Here is a 13,953-nt window from a genome sequence, read left to right as displayed (position 1 = left end):
TTTACTGTCTTCCATATCAAACTTCCTGAAAACACTTTTTTCCAGTGTTGCATAGAAGAAAAATACTGGCCCTGATTAGGTGACAGATATGCTGGGGCCATTTCTTCCTGTGATCTTTCATGATGGTCTCAGCGGTCTCTTTTGTCACTTGTGCCTCACTTTGCACACTGAAGATACTCTTGTTCTTCAAGCATAAATATAAAACCAATGTGCTTTTAGCACTCAGCTCTCTGATGATTTAAATGTGCTGTTACAAGCTGAGGCTTTAAGGCAGTCGTAGTAAGCCAAATTCTGCTTTTATATATATATATATATATATATATATATATATATATGGCTGAAATGTGAGAAACTTTATAGCTTCCCCAAGGTGTGAAGGCTGTTCTAGAGTACAACAAACAAAAGGATGAGTTACAGCCATCCATGCTTTTTGGATAATTTAGTGAATGTTCATGCTGGTTACTTATCCAGGGATTCCTGGCAGATTTGTAATGAATTACTGTGATCTCTTTCTTTGATAGTTCAGCTAGATACAGGACTTACCAGTACTATTTTGTAGATAGCCTAATTTAAATTATGAATGATTGCTATGTATTATTGAAGACTTCTCTGTCTTACGTTGTTATTGCTGACACAAGTAATAACTGAAAATTTTTCTAATTAATGACATCAGAGAAAAGAGGTTGTGGCTGTACTGCATGTGGCCTGCTCACCATTTGCAACAACCCATGTGCCAGAACATATAAAGGGACCCAAACTAAATCAGCCTGGGAAGCTGAAGGTTTACTCCTGCCCTCCAAGTCTTCATAACTTTGTGGAAATATCTCTCCATAAGGACTGGGGTGGCAGGAATTTCTTCCCCCTGGTGCACAGGGAGGCCCAGCATGACCAGTGAGTACTGCTAACCTGGCATTGCTGGATAACTCACATCCCTGGTAAGGCTGCCATGGGACACAGCAGTGCCTCAGCTCCACTGTACCCTGTGGTGACAATCAATCCCTCCTGGATCTCTGACCTACAGGGTGTCTGTTTTATGAAAACATGAGTAGTTTTGGTGATAGGGTCAAAAAGTATTTTTCCTAGGGGAATAAGTACCTGGGGAGATAAAGTCTCTGTTATAATAAGCTAAATTAGGGGAAGATCTTCCCTCAGATTACCCTCTAAAAGAGGTTCATGCTTGTGAAGGTTACACAGGTTTTAACATTAGTAAACCTATGAATTATAAGTTAAATATCCTGTGCCTTGGCTGTATTTAGCAAATGCTAGGAAATTTAGGCATGCCCTGGGATGGGCATCTGGGCTCCAAAATGCACATTTTGGTTAGTGACTTATTAACGTGGTCCATTCCACTCCTCAGGTACATGCTGTCAGTGCCAGTGTACTGGTACATATGTTTATATTTTTAATTAGGGTAATTCCTGTGGCTTTCAGCCCTGGCTACAGGTAGGAACTGAGGTGTAGGAGAGAGGATCAAAATTCTCATAAACATTTCCTGTATCTATTTGGGTCTGCTGGGTTACCCTGCAAATCTAGTTCCAAATCCTTCAGCTGTGATTCTGAGTAGTGGATAAGGATTTTTTTTTTCTTCTTGTAGGGACCTGTACTTTTCAGCTCTGCTTAAATTGGTATCTTGTCATAGAATAACTAGATACCTCAGAATTAAGGGAAATTTAAGAGTCCCTGGTGAGGCCAGCAGTGAGCCTGTAGGGCACAAGACCATGCACCTGTTTCATTCACAAAGGGAACGGCCAGCTCACAATCATCTGGAGAACCAATGGGACTGTGGCTGAAGCATTTTGGCTCAAGGCCAGAAGTGAGCAAGGAAAAAACAAGAGGATCTTGGCTGAAAGTGGTGGAAATTACACCTATTGAGAAACGCATCCTCCACCAAACTGTATTGAATAATGCTTTCAAATCTTGATGGTTTTGAATGTGGTTGATAAACTTAATGCCAAAATCAAAACTGATGACATCCAGACCAATCCGATGTTAGCTCATCTTTCTTTTCAGCTTCCTCTGTTGTTTGCTAAGTTCATTTTTGGGCTTTTGGACTCAAATAAAACTCCCAAATATGTTTCTCAGATAAAATTTTATAGTTTCTTTAGGCAAGCTCTAAGAACTAAACATTTTTACATGGCTTTAATATATAATAATTAGTCAGATTAACTTCGTTCAGAATTGAACTGATTGTTGTCCAAATTTTAATATGGATATCAGTAACATTTCTGTCATAGTTGTTCAGAAAATTAGACAAACATTCTTACTCAGAATTTAACAAAGATAATGTGGGGCAGGAGTGAAAAGCTGATGGATTACTAGAATGGAGGAAAAGATGTGGAAATTATTTTATTTCAGCTATAAAATCAATCTCAGTAAATATACATCAGTAAATATACGACAGGAAACAATTTTCATTTCAGAACATAGAGGGGATTGGAACATTAAATAACAGATCCAGTAGAAAGGGACACTAAATTAGTCAAGAATGGGATAACTGGAATGCACAAAAAAGTTTAAAAAAGGCAATTTTTGTATGATTTTGGGAGGCATTTGGAAGAACTGCAGAAGAAATGGGAAGCCAAATGGAAGGTGATTGAGATGCAACATGCTTATACAAGATTAGTTGTGTAAATTGGCAGGCAACTTAATTTTTAGAAAAGATTAGATCTATATATTTAAAATAATACAATGATTATGCACAAAACTATGCAAATTGGAGGCAAACTGACCCTAAAGAAAAAAATAAGAGAAATGTTCCCAAACATTTTAAAACAGCTGATTACAGATAGCCATATTTAAGCCATATTTTTTCTTAAGTAATGATCTTCAAACAGTCATTTAGTTCAATTTATTTAGTTAAACTAGTTTAATTAACTAAATGAAAATTGCTTGCAATCATAATTTTGAGGTTCTTACCAAAACCAAAGGAGATCAGAATGAATGGAATAAGACCTGTAGAAATAAAAATGAGATTAAATATAATAGTACAAATTATGTAGTCTTAAGGGTTTATGAAACTGATTTCTCTATCAGACAGGCACTTGTCAGCTGAAAATGGAGGACGTGGAAGAAGTTTTCCCTCCATTAGCTGATTAGAGAGTGACCTACCAACAAGTAACGAGCTGGGCTAAGGAAAAGACAAATGTGATCTCAGGGAAGGTGTTTTTAGCAGAAACAGGGACATTTTACAACAATATGGCAAAGTTTTGTTTGGATTCTTCATCTGTCCTACTGTGCAGTTACCTCTTCCTTCTCTTCCTTCGCATCACGTTCACAGAGGGGCCACCAAGGTGCTCCTGGGAGAGACCCCAGGCTTGATTCTCGTGGTGGAACAAAGGCTGCCAGAGGATGTGCTCCTTCTGAGCAAAGACAGCCACAGAGGGGCAGAGGAACAGCTGAAGAACAGCCTTGGCACAAGAAGAAATGGGTATGAAATGACTGTGAGCAAGCTGTAGCTGGAAATAGGAGAAGCTTTCTAAGGCCTGGAGGGCTGTGCTGCAGGGCTGCTCTCCAGGAGAAGAGCTGCAGCCAAGGCTGATTCATTTCAGTGTGGAACTTCTTGCATCTATTATCTGTACTATGTAATTTCCTTTAGCAGCAGGGATGAAATTCATGGTGCAGGGTGCTTTTTTTAGTATTCGTTTTGCACTAAGAGTATATGAGATGCTTCTATTAGACTATTACTTAAGTCTAACATTTACTTTAATTTTAATTATTTTAAATATTGCTGTTACACAAAAGGGTCAAATTCTAATATTTGGAAAAAGATAATTTTAGCAAATATACATTTAGCTTCCAATTCTAATTATCATGCTCCAAAAAAACGTTAGACCTCTTCAAAGAAGAGGTCATTCAAATATTTTGAAGAAGGACAAATGCTCATTTTGTTGATACCTCTTTTCCCTTAGTCTCTGTCTTACAGATATCTGAACTGCTTTGGTTACTTTTTTTCTCAGAATTTTCAGGTTTCTTATGACATCTGACATGGGAAATATTTGCTTTTGGCATTGAAACCTATTCAAGCTATAAAGAAATAAAACCAGTCTTGGAATAGGTGACATTAATCATATGTAGTATTTCCAAATCCTTTCTTTAATGCACTTATCTATGGCTATGGATATACCTGTTTGATGATATTTTTAGAGATATTCTTTATATAAAAATACCAAGAATGCTTGACCAGTGTTCACATAAAGAGAAACACACTAACTACAGGAATGTTGTTTCAGAATTGGAAGGATGTAAACCATTTTATATGCTAAAGCACCTGAGAAGACTTTACAAAGTCTCACTGGATGATTAATAGATTTTCTTTAGAAATAACTATATTTAAATAATAAAATTTATCCAGGATTTACTTTTAAAAGAACAAATGAAAAAATTAAAAGAGTGTTTTGCCTTGCTCAGATTTTTTTTCCCCAGATCAATATATTCATTGGTTATATCTGGACTGTGGCCAGGAATTTTTAAAAATGTTGGCAAAACGTGGTGTTGTACGAACTTCAAAGTTCATGTGAGACCTCACAAGCAAGCAGAGCATGTGAGAACACTGCTATTGATTTCCCAGAGACTAAACTCTGAAAGTGAACTGGGGAAAATTAAATATAGAGACCATTCTTTCTTTGAAGTGTACAAATAATGCAACCTTTATTTGAAAATATGAAGTTCTTACTGCTCTATTATTCATTATCTTCCTAGTCTAAAATTTATTCATGAAGCAGCAACAATAGCACATGTTTCCTGGACAAGCCTGGCTATGGATACTGGAACATATGGGGCAGGTTTGCTGTCCAAAGGATGAAAAAGTAGGGCAAATGAAGCAGCTCTTTACTTCTAAATGTACAATCTTTAAAGTTCAGATTTTGCATGGAAACTCTTTAGTAAATGTCCTAGAAGATACTTCAGACAATGCTTTAACACTTGTAAAGAGCTGAATTGTCTCATCAGCTCTGTTAAAATGAACAATTTGACTTTTGAAACCCCAGAAGTGTTGCTTTGCCCTCTGCTTGGATGTGGATTTGTGGGAACGGATTGTTTCCCTGGTGCTGTGCTTATCTACCTCAATGGAGGACCTAGAATATGATTTTTCATTGCAAAAATTTGCTACCACAGATAATATGGCATTATTTTATATGTATTTTAAAGATAATGGTATTAGGCATGTTTTAATTTCAATGTTTGCTTTTTGCCTTGTAGATAAGGAAGAAAGTTTTGAGCACAGCCTCTCACAGACACACATGCCCAGATTCTTAAGTGACCCTATTACTAATAACAGTAATACAAAAATCAAGTTCAGAAGTCATATGTGAAGCCCATTTTGATGGTGGCCAGTAAGCAAAATGTTCATCTTACTCTTTCTCAATATAGAAAAAGAAATTGGTAAATTTATTTTATTATTGTATGTCTTTAAACAATAATAACTTAGAAAGGTCATTGTAATATTTTTAATCCTTTTGTGCTATGTATTTTTATTAAATTATTATTATAATTATTGGAATTATATTGAAATACATGAACTTCTGTACAACATTGAGGAAAACTGATCATATTATATATGTCCAGCAAAGCATCCATTTACTTAGCTGGTGTGTGGGACATTCTGTCTAGATTTCAGAGATACCAGAGTATTTAAACAAAAGTTGTCCCCAAATTATTTTATAATTTTCTGTGTGTGCTCCTAACTAGTGAAGCCAGATGAAGAATGAACATATTTAATTAGATAAATAAATACAAAACCAACTCATTATACTTCAATCAATCTGCATAATAAAAACCCCAACTTTTCTTATCTTGACTGTAATTAGGATTTTAGTTAATTGTAACTTGTAAGTTGTCTGGAAAATGATGAGAGGTCTTGCTTGTGCTGTGATTCTGGTTCAAATGTTTTAATTGCACCTTTTTTACAGGTGGAATAGATGCTTTACCAACACAGCTGATGTGGCAATGGTGGGATGATTTTGTAGCATGAAGTAGCTGGGGAAGATTGATTCAAATCCTGATTGACAGCTTTCCTGTGTGACTCTGAAGAAATCATTTAATCAGAAATGGTTATCCCACATGCTATAAGTCAGGAATACCTCTCACCACACGGTGTATGTTCATCAGACCTACTAAGGATGTGTACTCCTATTTAGGAAGGGAATAAAAGGCCCTCATTTCTGGGGCCTCCAAATTAAATCCCAAAGCATGAGATTAAAGGAAGATTTATCTTTAAGGTATCCATAAGAAAAATCTCATAAATTCAGGTGAGCAATCTTTACACAGTCAAACACTCTGTTGAAAATAATGGGCATGTATAGAGTCACTTAATTTTATAGCTCAGTTGTCTATAGTTAAGCAGCTCAGGTGAGTAAGGATTTTTCATATAGATAACAATCTGCCTCCCAGTCCCTCAGTTACACCCTTACCACAATAATGATATAAAGACAACCCTTCCAGGACATGTGAATGCCTCCTGTCAAATGAATCTTAACCACCATAATGACACCCTTTATGTGGAAATGAAAACTAATAATAAATAGCAGCGACTATTTCAAGAATGCACATTCCACATTACAACTTCAATTAAACTTTAGGAGAAAGTTTTACCAACAATAAAACATGGAAAAGCACAAAGACTAGATTTACTTTTACCTGTGCCAAAAATAACAATTTAAAATTTAATTAGTAAAAGCATTCAGCCTTATTAATTAGAAACAAAACAATTCTTAAGCATGATTAGAAGATCAGCTGCTAACTTTTAGTAGAAATAACTCAAAGCAGCTATTTTATGAAAAGTTAATCAATTCCAAACTTTCATATGTGGTCTATCAAAATATGAGTATGACCATATTATTCCGAAAAGAAGTTTCTATTTCTCATTACTGTATCTGACAAGTTTTGGAAACACATCTTGTGCATTCTCTCACATTTAATGTAAAATAATCATTGCCCTATTTTTCTGTCAGATTCACTTCTTCGTTCCTAATAGCTCATGCACTTACAGGCTCTTCTGACAGCTATTTTTTTCAGCAGAGCTGCTCTCTCCTCTGACCACTGACATTTATTAATCAATTGATCAATAAGTCATTTGAAGCCCCCTTGGGAATGTAGAAATAGCCGTTGTCCCTCTCAGATTGCTGAACTAAATGATTGTGTTGTTGTTGTGTTGTAGTGGGGAGTGTTATGGAGCTCCCCTTACAATCTGGGTATGAAATCTAAAGCACACTGGAGAGCTATCAGTCGCTTTCCTGCTGATGCAGAAAAGGTGATTTGCTCTTGAGAAACTGCTCCTTCTTGCAAATACATCTCTATGAGCTTAATTTAAGCATACCAATAGTTCAAGAAACCTCAGAGGGTGTGAAACACATGGGTGGAGATGCAGGCACACGAAAAAATGTTTGTAAGATTGGCCCCAGAACAAAGCTATGTATTTATTGTATTTATTGTATTTCTTCTGGTCCAACCTTTATGCTGTAAAAACCCAAAAAAAGGGCTGCTCAAGGGAAAACAGTCTGGGCTGTTTTTTACACTGAAGTTTTGGTATGAATTTCTTTTGCCTATAAATTGATTTAGCTCCACTGAGGTTCTCACTCATCCTGCAATACTTAGACTTTTTAAAGTACAATGCATATTCATTTTCCATTTAAGTAAAAATTCTGCTTCCTGTATAGAGAAATCATAGTTGCTATTTTCCTGCAAGAAGTGGTGTATGAGAGATAAGTTTGTACTCTTTGTACACAGCCAAGGATATGTTTGTGGTAAAAGCTCCAACAGGGACACAGAAACTTTGGACATTCCAGATTAGAAATGAAATTTGAGCATTATTTGGAATGGTACTGTGCTTCTTATATTTTGAAATGTGGTGAAATTATTTTTTTACTTTTTGCTCCTAAGAACAAACTTAGATCTCCAAGAAGGCACAGAGCAGGAGAACAGATCTATCTGGTTTGCTTCAGAAGTCTGGTGTGGATTATGTATGAATGGAGAAAAGGCACATTTGAGAGTCTCTGTTTTGTTCCTGGGGCACTTCAGAAATTCATGATACTGTGGCATTGTGCCACCAAGTGCCACCACTGACTTTGGCAGTATCATAAAGAGCAGATCACTCTGAATATGGCAGTGTCTGGAATATCAACAGATTCAGAGAAGAATGATCTTGCTCTCAATGACAGCTTCCTGCTGCTTTCAAAGGGAATGGAGATGGAACTGTAGGAAATTTAAAGAAACATTTTCCCATCAACCAGATGAAACTGGACCATGGCTAGGAGGTGCTCAGGTGGATTAGAGGACTAGGAAGTGTGAACAGCCACTTGTCCTTGGGTAGCTGATCCCCAGTTAAGTTCCTCCCACATGTAAATATCAAGTGGTTGAGGAACTGAGTCCTGTGACAGTACAACAGCTACTCTAAAACAAAGGGAAATGATCACTGAAAAAAAAGTAGAAGGAAGAAACCAGTAATAGGCACTTCTTAATGAGATTTCTCTGGAGTCTCCAAGTAGCAAATCTGACCCAGATAACACCACAAAAAATGTAACACCATATACCCCCTCTGAGTGCCAGAGTTCTCTGGAAGCTGAGATACCAAATATTCTCTCCCCATTAGTAAGATCTTAGACAGAAAGGTTACATACCAGGAACAATAAGCAATAGCATTTTCTACCAAAAGGGCAAAAAAACCTGGAAAATGAGGCTGAAGGTTTCTTAACATCCAGAGAACTTGGCTTTGAATTCTCCCTCCTGGGAACAGTGCAACTACAGCATTAGTATTTCAGTCAAATGTAGAGTCCACCTCTACTGCCTGGTTTCTATCTGACCAAGAAATAAAAAGAAAAAAAGGGCGGGCAGGGTTTATCTCAGTCATGCAAAAGCTTCAATTTTTGTTGTTTTATTTGCATGCTTTAAACATAAAATATGTGCAGGTCTGTGAAGGCTGAAACTCAGACTTGTGCTTTGTTTCCACTAATTTCTGTGTGCCAAAGAAGAGTGTTCTGTGTTCCAACAAAGTGCAGGCAGTTGAGATGTGTGGCAATGACCCCAGGAGAAGCTCAGCCTGAAGAAAGATATTTCTGGACTTGCAGTGCCTCTATTTAGACATATCTTGTAAAAAAAAAAAAACAACAAAAAAACCCCAACAAAACAAAAAACAAAAAAAAAAAGGCAAAAACAAACCACACGAACAAACCCTTAAAAATTCAGATTGCAAGGATATCTAATGATCCTTCAGTTATGATAACTACCACTTCTACTTGCAAAAAATAATCTTGGCCAGAAGGACAGATAATAAAAATCCTCAGGAAGCATTGACTGGACCTCTTGCAGAAATCACATTTGTGTCCTCTGCTGACCTTTGCAAATACATGTGTGCAAATTGGCTGTATGTATTGTTTAAAATCAATAGTACTAACTGATAATACAGAAATGTGAGACTAATGGATGAAGAATTAAAATGCCAAACCAAAGGGTTAAAATTCATATTAATATGGACAGCTAAGGCCAAGTCATCCTGCAGAGCTGAGGGCAGCGGGTCACTTTGACAGCTTGTCCATACTTAATGGAAGTTTATTGACCCAACTGTGTGAAACCACAGTGAATATTGCATATCACTTTGTCACATGGAAAAGCCACATTTATAGATTTCTATGTCATCAGCAGGAGTGAAAAATCTCTTTTGAATCCCTTATTTTTCTTTTTTTTCCCCAATCAACATGGTCTCTTTGTAAATTTCTACTGCAAGCATATCAGTTTGTTTTCTTGTCTTGGACATCTGGAGTTTTTCTCATTTTATAGAGGCCCAGATTATGAGACTCTCTCTGCAGGACCTTGCAGAAATAAAATCAGCAAGGAGTTGAGCCAGTGCAATTCAAAATGTCCAAGCACTGTCCAGGTAAACTTTCAATTGTCCTATTTCACATCACCAATATATTATTTGGCTGCATTTAGTGCTTGTACACACAGTAGTTTATAATTTTTTGTGCATTAGCACCATTATGCTTGGTGATGCACTAAACATGAAAGGTGGTTCATCTCTGTTGGTGAGTTTTCACTGCAAATTCCAAATAGGAGCAGGTGACATATAGTGGTTTTCTATAAATACCACAATCAGCTTCTACAGCTAGTATGTGGTGTCTGTAATTTCATATTGAGTGAATGTAGCATAAGAAAAAAATCCTTTGGTACAAATAATTATGAAAAACCAGAAAGGAATGCTTTGACTTCCTGTACATTTGGAGATCAAGATTAGTCTATTTTACACATTATTACAGAAACAGTCTGAAGTATAAGAATTAATATTTTAACTCTAGCAACTTATCTGCCGATTCACTGAAAACAGTTGAAAATCTGGAATTTCTGATGTGATTTTCTTTTAACATTTTCAGCTATTAGACAAGCCAAACTAAGAAAATTTCAACAAATATCAAGAGAATGAGTGAAGATACTTAAATGTTGCATTTAAGTTTTACAGTCCACAATTTTAATTTAAATTATTTTGAAATATCTATTTTGAGTAATTCATTAATTTTTGATATACTATAATTCTGAAAGACAATTAAATGCTTCCACTTTTCTCTGTTCAAAATTGAATTACATTCCTGAAAATAATGTCAAATGAAAACACTAATTTTTGGTAAAGAACTCTTTCACTGAACATTTTTGCCTTCTTTTGCTTTCTTTATTTGCAAGTATTTATAAAATGTTCTAAATTCCCACATTTGGTCAGCAAAGGCTACACATGTGTGGGGGTGCATGGAACAGGAGCAGCTTTTAATTTAGGGGAATTGGCCTCAGTAGGACAAGGCTCTGCTCACTTCAACAGCTGCAAATACTGGCACACACTGAGGTAAACATGTTTAAATTACATAATTTCCAGACCACTGACTTTTGTGCAACTAACTCCAGGGCAGTTCCCTTGAAAGAAAAAACTCAAGGACAGATTTGTGATGCAACATTATTGTATCCATTAAAAAATGCCAGAAACACTCTGCTCTGGCTCTGTATTAAGCATATTGTCCTAATATGTGATTCATGCAAGTCTTCTGCTCCCTCCAACTGGACAGAACAGCAGCAGGCATTAATAGCCTGGACTAACAATAGATGCGTTTTCTTTGAATTTCACATGTTTGTTTGTGGCTTTTTTTGTCTACCAGAAATTATCTGATCTTTTCCGGGTTGTTTATTTCTCTTTCATTTTCTGGTCCAACACTGAGAATAAAACCATGAGTCAGTGCAGAAGCCATTAATCTGCTGTATTAACAAGCTCACAAAGTGGCAGAGAGGTTGAAGATTTTTATCAACTTAAACATGAAGTCAAATCCTGAAATTCCCGTGTTTTAAAAGCTGTGTTGATCTACACACGTGCTCTCCTTGCTTCCTTCCCAACTGTCTCCTCAAAATGGGTGAAGCAGCTGATGAACAAAGGAGGATTATCTCAGGACCAGCTCCCAGCAGTCTCAGTTTTCTTGGAAGGCACCTTCCTTTTGGGCAGTCCTACAGAAACAAGTCACATTGATTGAAGAGGAAGCAATATCCTAATTAAGTGAAGGTGCTGGGCCGGTGAGCTATTTGCAAGGAATGCTTCTCAGCTAATTGTTTAGAATAGTCAATATAGAAGAAATGTTGGTGGTTAGTGAGGTGGAAAACAGGATAGGAAAGGACAAAAGGATTTTTAAATTCAAAATTTAGGCTGTACAGAAAGACACATTTTTGAGCTGATAGCTGGCATTATTATTTTCATTGTACCATAGGTTTCTTAAAAAAATAAAAAATAAATCTAGCACAGAAGCCTCTTCCAACAACACTGTGACCCCTACCCCAGAAGGTGTTCACAGATGAAATGGGAATTGTGGATATGTTTGTCCCTGATTTCTTGTGATGTCTTGAAGTTTAAGTGATAGCTCTGCATGTACAATACATACATTGATGTGCAAATAAGATGTCAGGTTAAAGGGAGGAGAAACACATTAGGCTTCCTTAGGTGGTTAAATCTACTTCCTAGCTCAAGTTTGGAAACCCAAACAACTTTGGAGTTTATTTCACCTGGAGCACTTTCAGAACATGGCATGGTAGCTATATTCTACTTCCACAATATCAGCTTGCCATGGAATGCCATGTACTCTCTTTACTTTTAAAAGCATGGATCAGTTGCAGTCTCCTGATTGCAAAGAGGAGTAACTCAGAGGCTGGTGTTGGAGCTGGAGTTACCAATGAGCACCCAGAAATGAGAAGGGATGTGGAGCTCTCCCTCCTGTGCTAGGTCACTGACCAATCTTCTCATGAAGGTGACATTTTAGGAGGCAGCAAGGCAGGAGTATTTTCAGGGCAAGAACAAGAATCCAGGGCTCTGCTTGTCCTCCATAACTCCATGTGTTGTGGGTAGAGTCAGGATCAGCTCAAGCTGATATAAGGTTAAGAGGTTTTATAAGGCAATTAATTCTCTAATATGTAGAGAGGGCATTCTTTTGTGACTCACCAGTGCTTCTTTTAGTGCTTGGCTGCAGCAGAAACACCCATGAGACAACAAAAAAGAATTGAAAGAATTGCACCTCTTGCCCTCTAAGAAATTCTCCTAATCTGCCAGGGGATCATATTTGCTTCAGAGGGTGAGTACCATAATGAATTTACACTGAGTGATACAACATTATGGGACTCATTTAAGCAAAGAACTTTTACCCTCACACTTCTGGTGTTTTACAAAATATTTAAAGAAAGATTTAGCAAAAAAATCAGCATGCACTTCTCAGGGCCACAGAAGAAGTGAGGAATAATGGAAAAATATTGGAGTCCTGAATGAAATGAAACACTAATTCCAGTACTTTTTTTTCTATCATCTTTGTTACTGTTGAAGATGAAAACACCAATGGCAATAGTTAGACAAAAGCTGCCCTTGTGGAGGCTTATGTTGTCTAATGTTTTTTGCCAAGAGGACATTTCCAGACCCATTTTCAGATTGTAGAGCCTGTCAAAACAGTCTGAATAATTCCCCAAAGTCTCATCATTTTCCTGTAAGTGTCATGACAGCTTTGATAGATGCCTTCATTTCCATATAATAGTCAAAAAGGCAAGAACACTTTTTATTTCTTCTCAATAAGAGTAAGATTTTCAAAAGTATTTGGTATTCTGAAATGGCTCCAATTAAATTCAATATGTTTTCTGACTAGCTTAAAAGGGAGAAAGAAGTTAGGGCCATGTAGAGCACTCCAGAAAATCCTACACTTATTTTTCATGTATTATTCAATCCCTTTATGTGCTTATGCAAGCTCAAAGGGTGCAATACAAAATGCCCACATCCACACCCTTGTCAAAGAGTACTTAACAGCTAACAACCCTCTGCCAAAAAAATCTGAACTATGGCTTAACTTAAGAACCATTAAATTTTGTCATATTTCCTTATGGTAATTTTTAACAAAAGTGAATCACTACTGACAAACATCCCTTTAACAATGGTATATTAATTGAATTAAGATGGAGAATAAAGGAGGCATTACAGGCAGTTAAGTGTGAGAAAGCATGTTCTACACTGAATAATTAATTTTCATTCCAAGATAAAAATGTTGCCCATTGATTTACAACCCCTTCTGGCTATAAAGCCTTTTGGTGGAAACCTGATTCTTAATTATTGTCACAGGAATGCTAAGCTTGTCAAAAAGCTATTTCCATCATGATGATCAGCCTTAACTGCTTGGAGCAATTTTTTGCCATACTTAACAGCTGCTTCATCATTTGTTATCTTTTCAATTAAGCACTCTATTCCTGTATGGCTCATAATCTCCACAGAAGAAAGAAACACACATGCAAACACACATGTGCTTACATACAAGTACATGCTCTCCTCAGCACAGACCCCCAACAACAGCCTGTCTCTGCTTTTCTTTATTAAGAAAAAATATTTCTATGAAATGCTAGTGGGATATTTGGACTGTGGCAGGTACAGATACTCTCAAAATAACAGAGAAGGCTTCAAAGGATCACATCAGC

Source organism: Passer domesticus, chromosome 4 (genome assembly GCF_036417665.1).
Source record: "Passer domesticus isolate bPasDom1 chromosome 4, bPasDom1.hap1, whole genome shotgun sequence".
Taxonomy (NCBI): Eukaryota; Metazoa; Chordata; class Aves; order Passeriformes; family Passeridae; genus Passer; species Passer domesticus.
Note: the sequence above shows the minus strand (reverse complement) of the source record.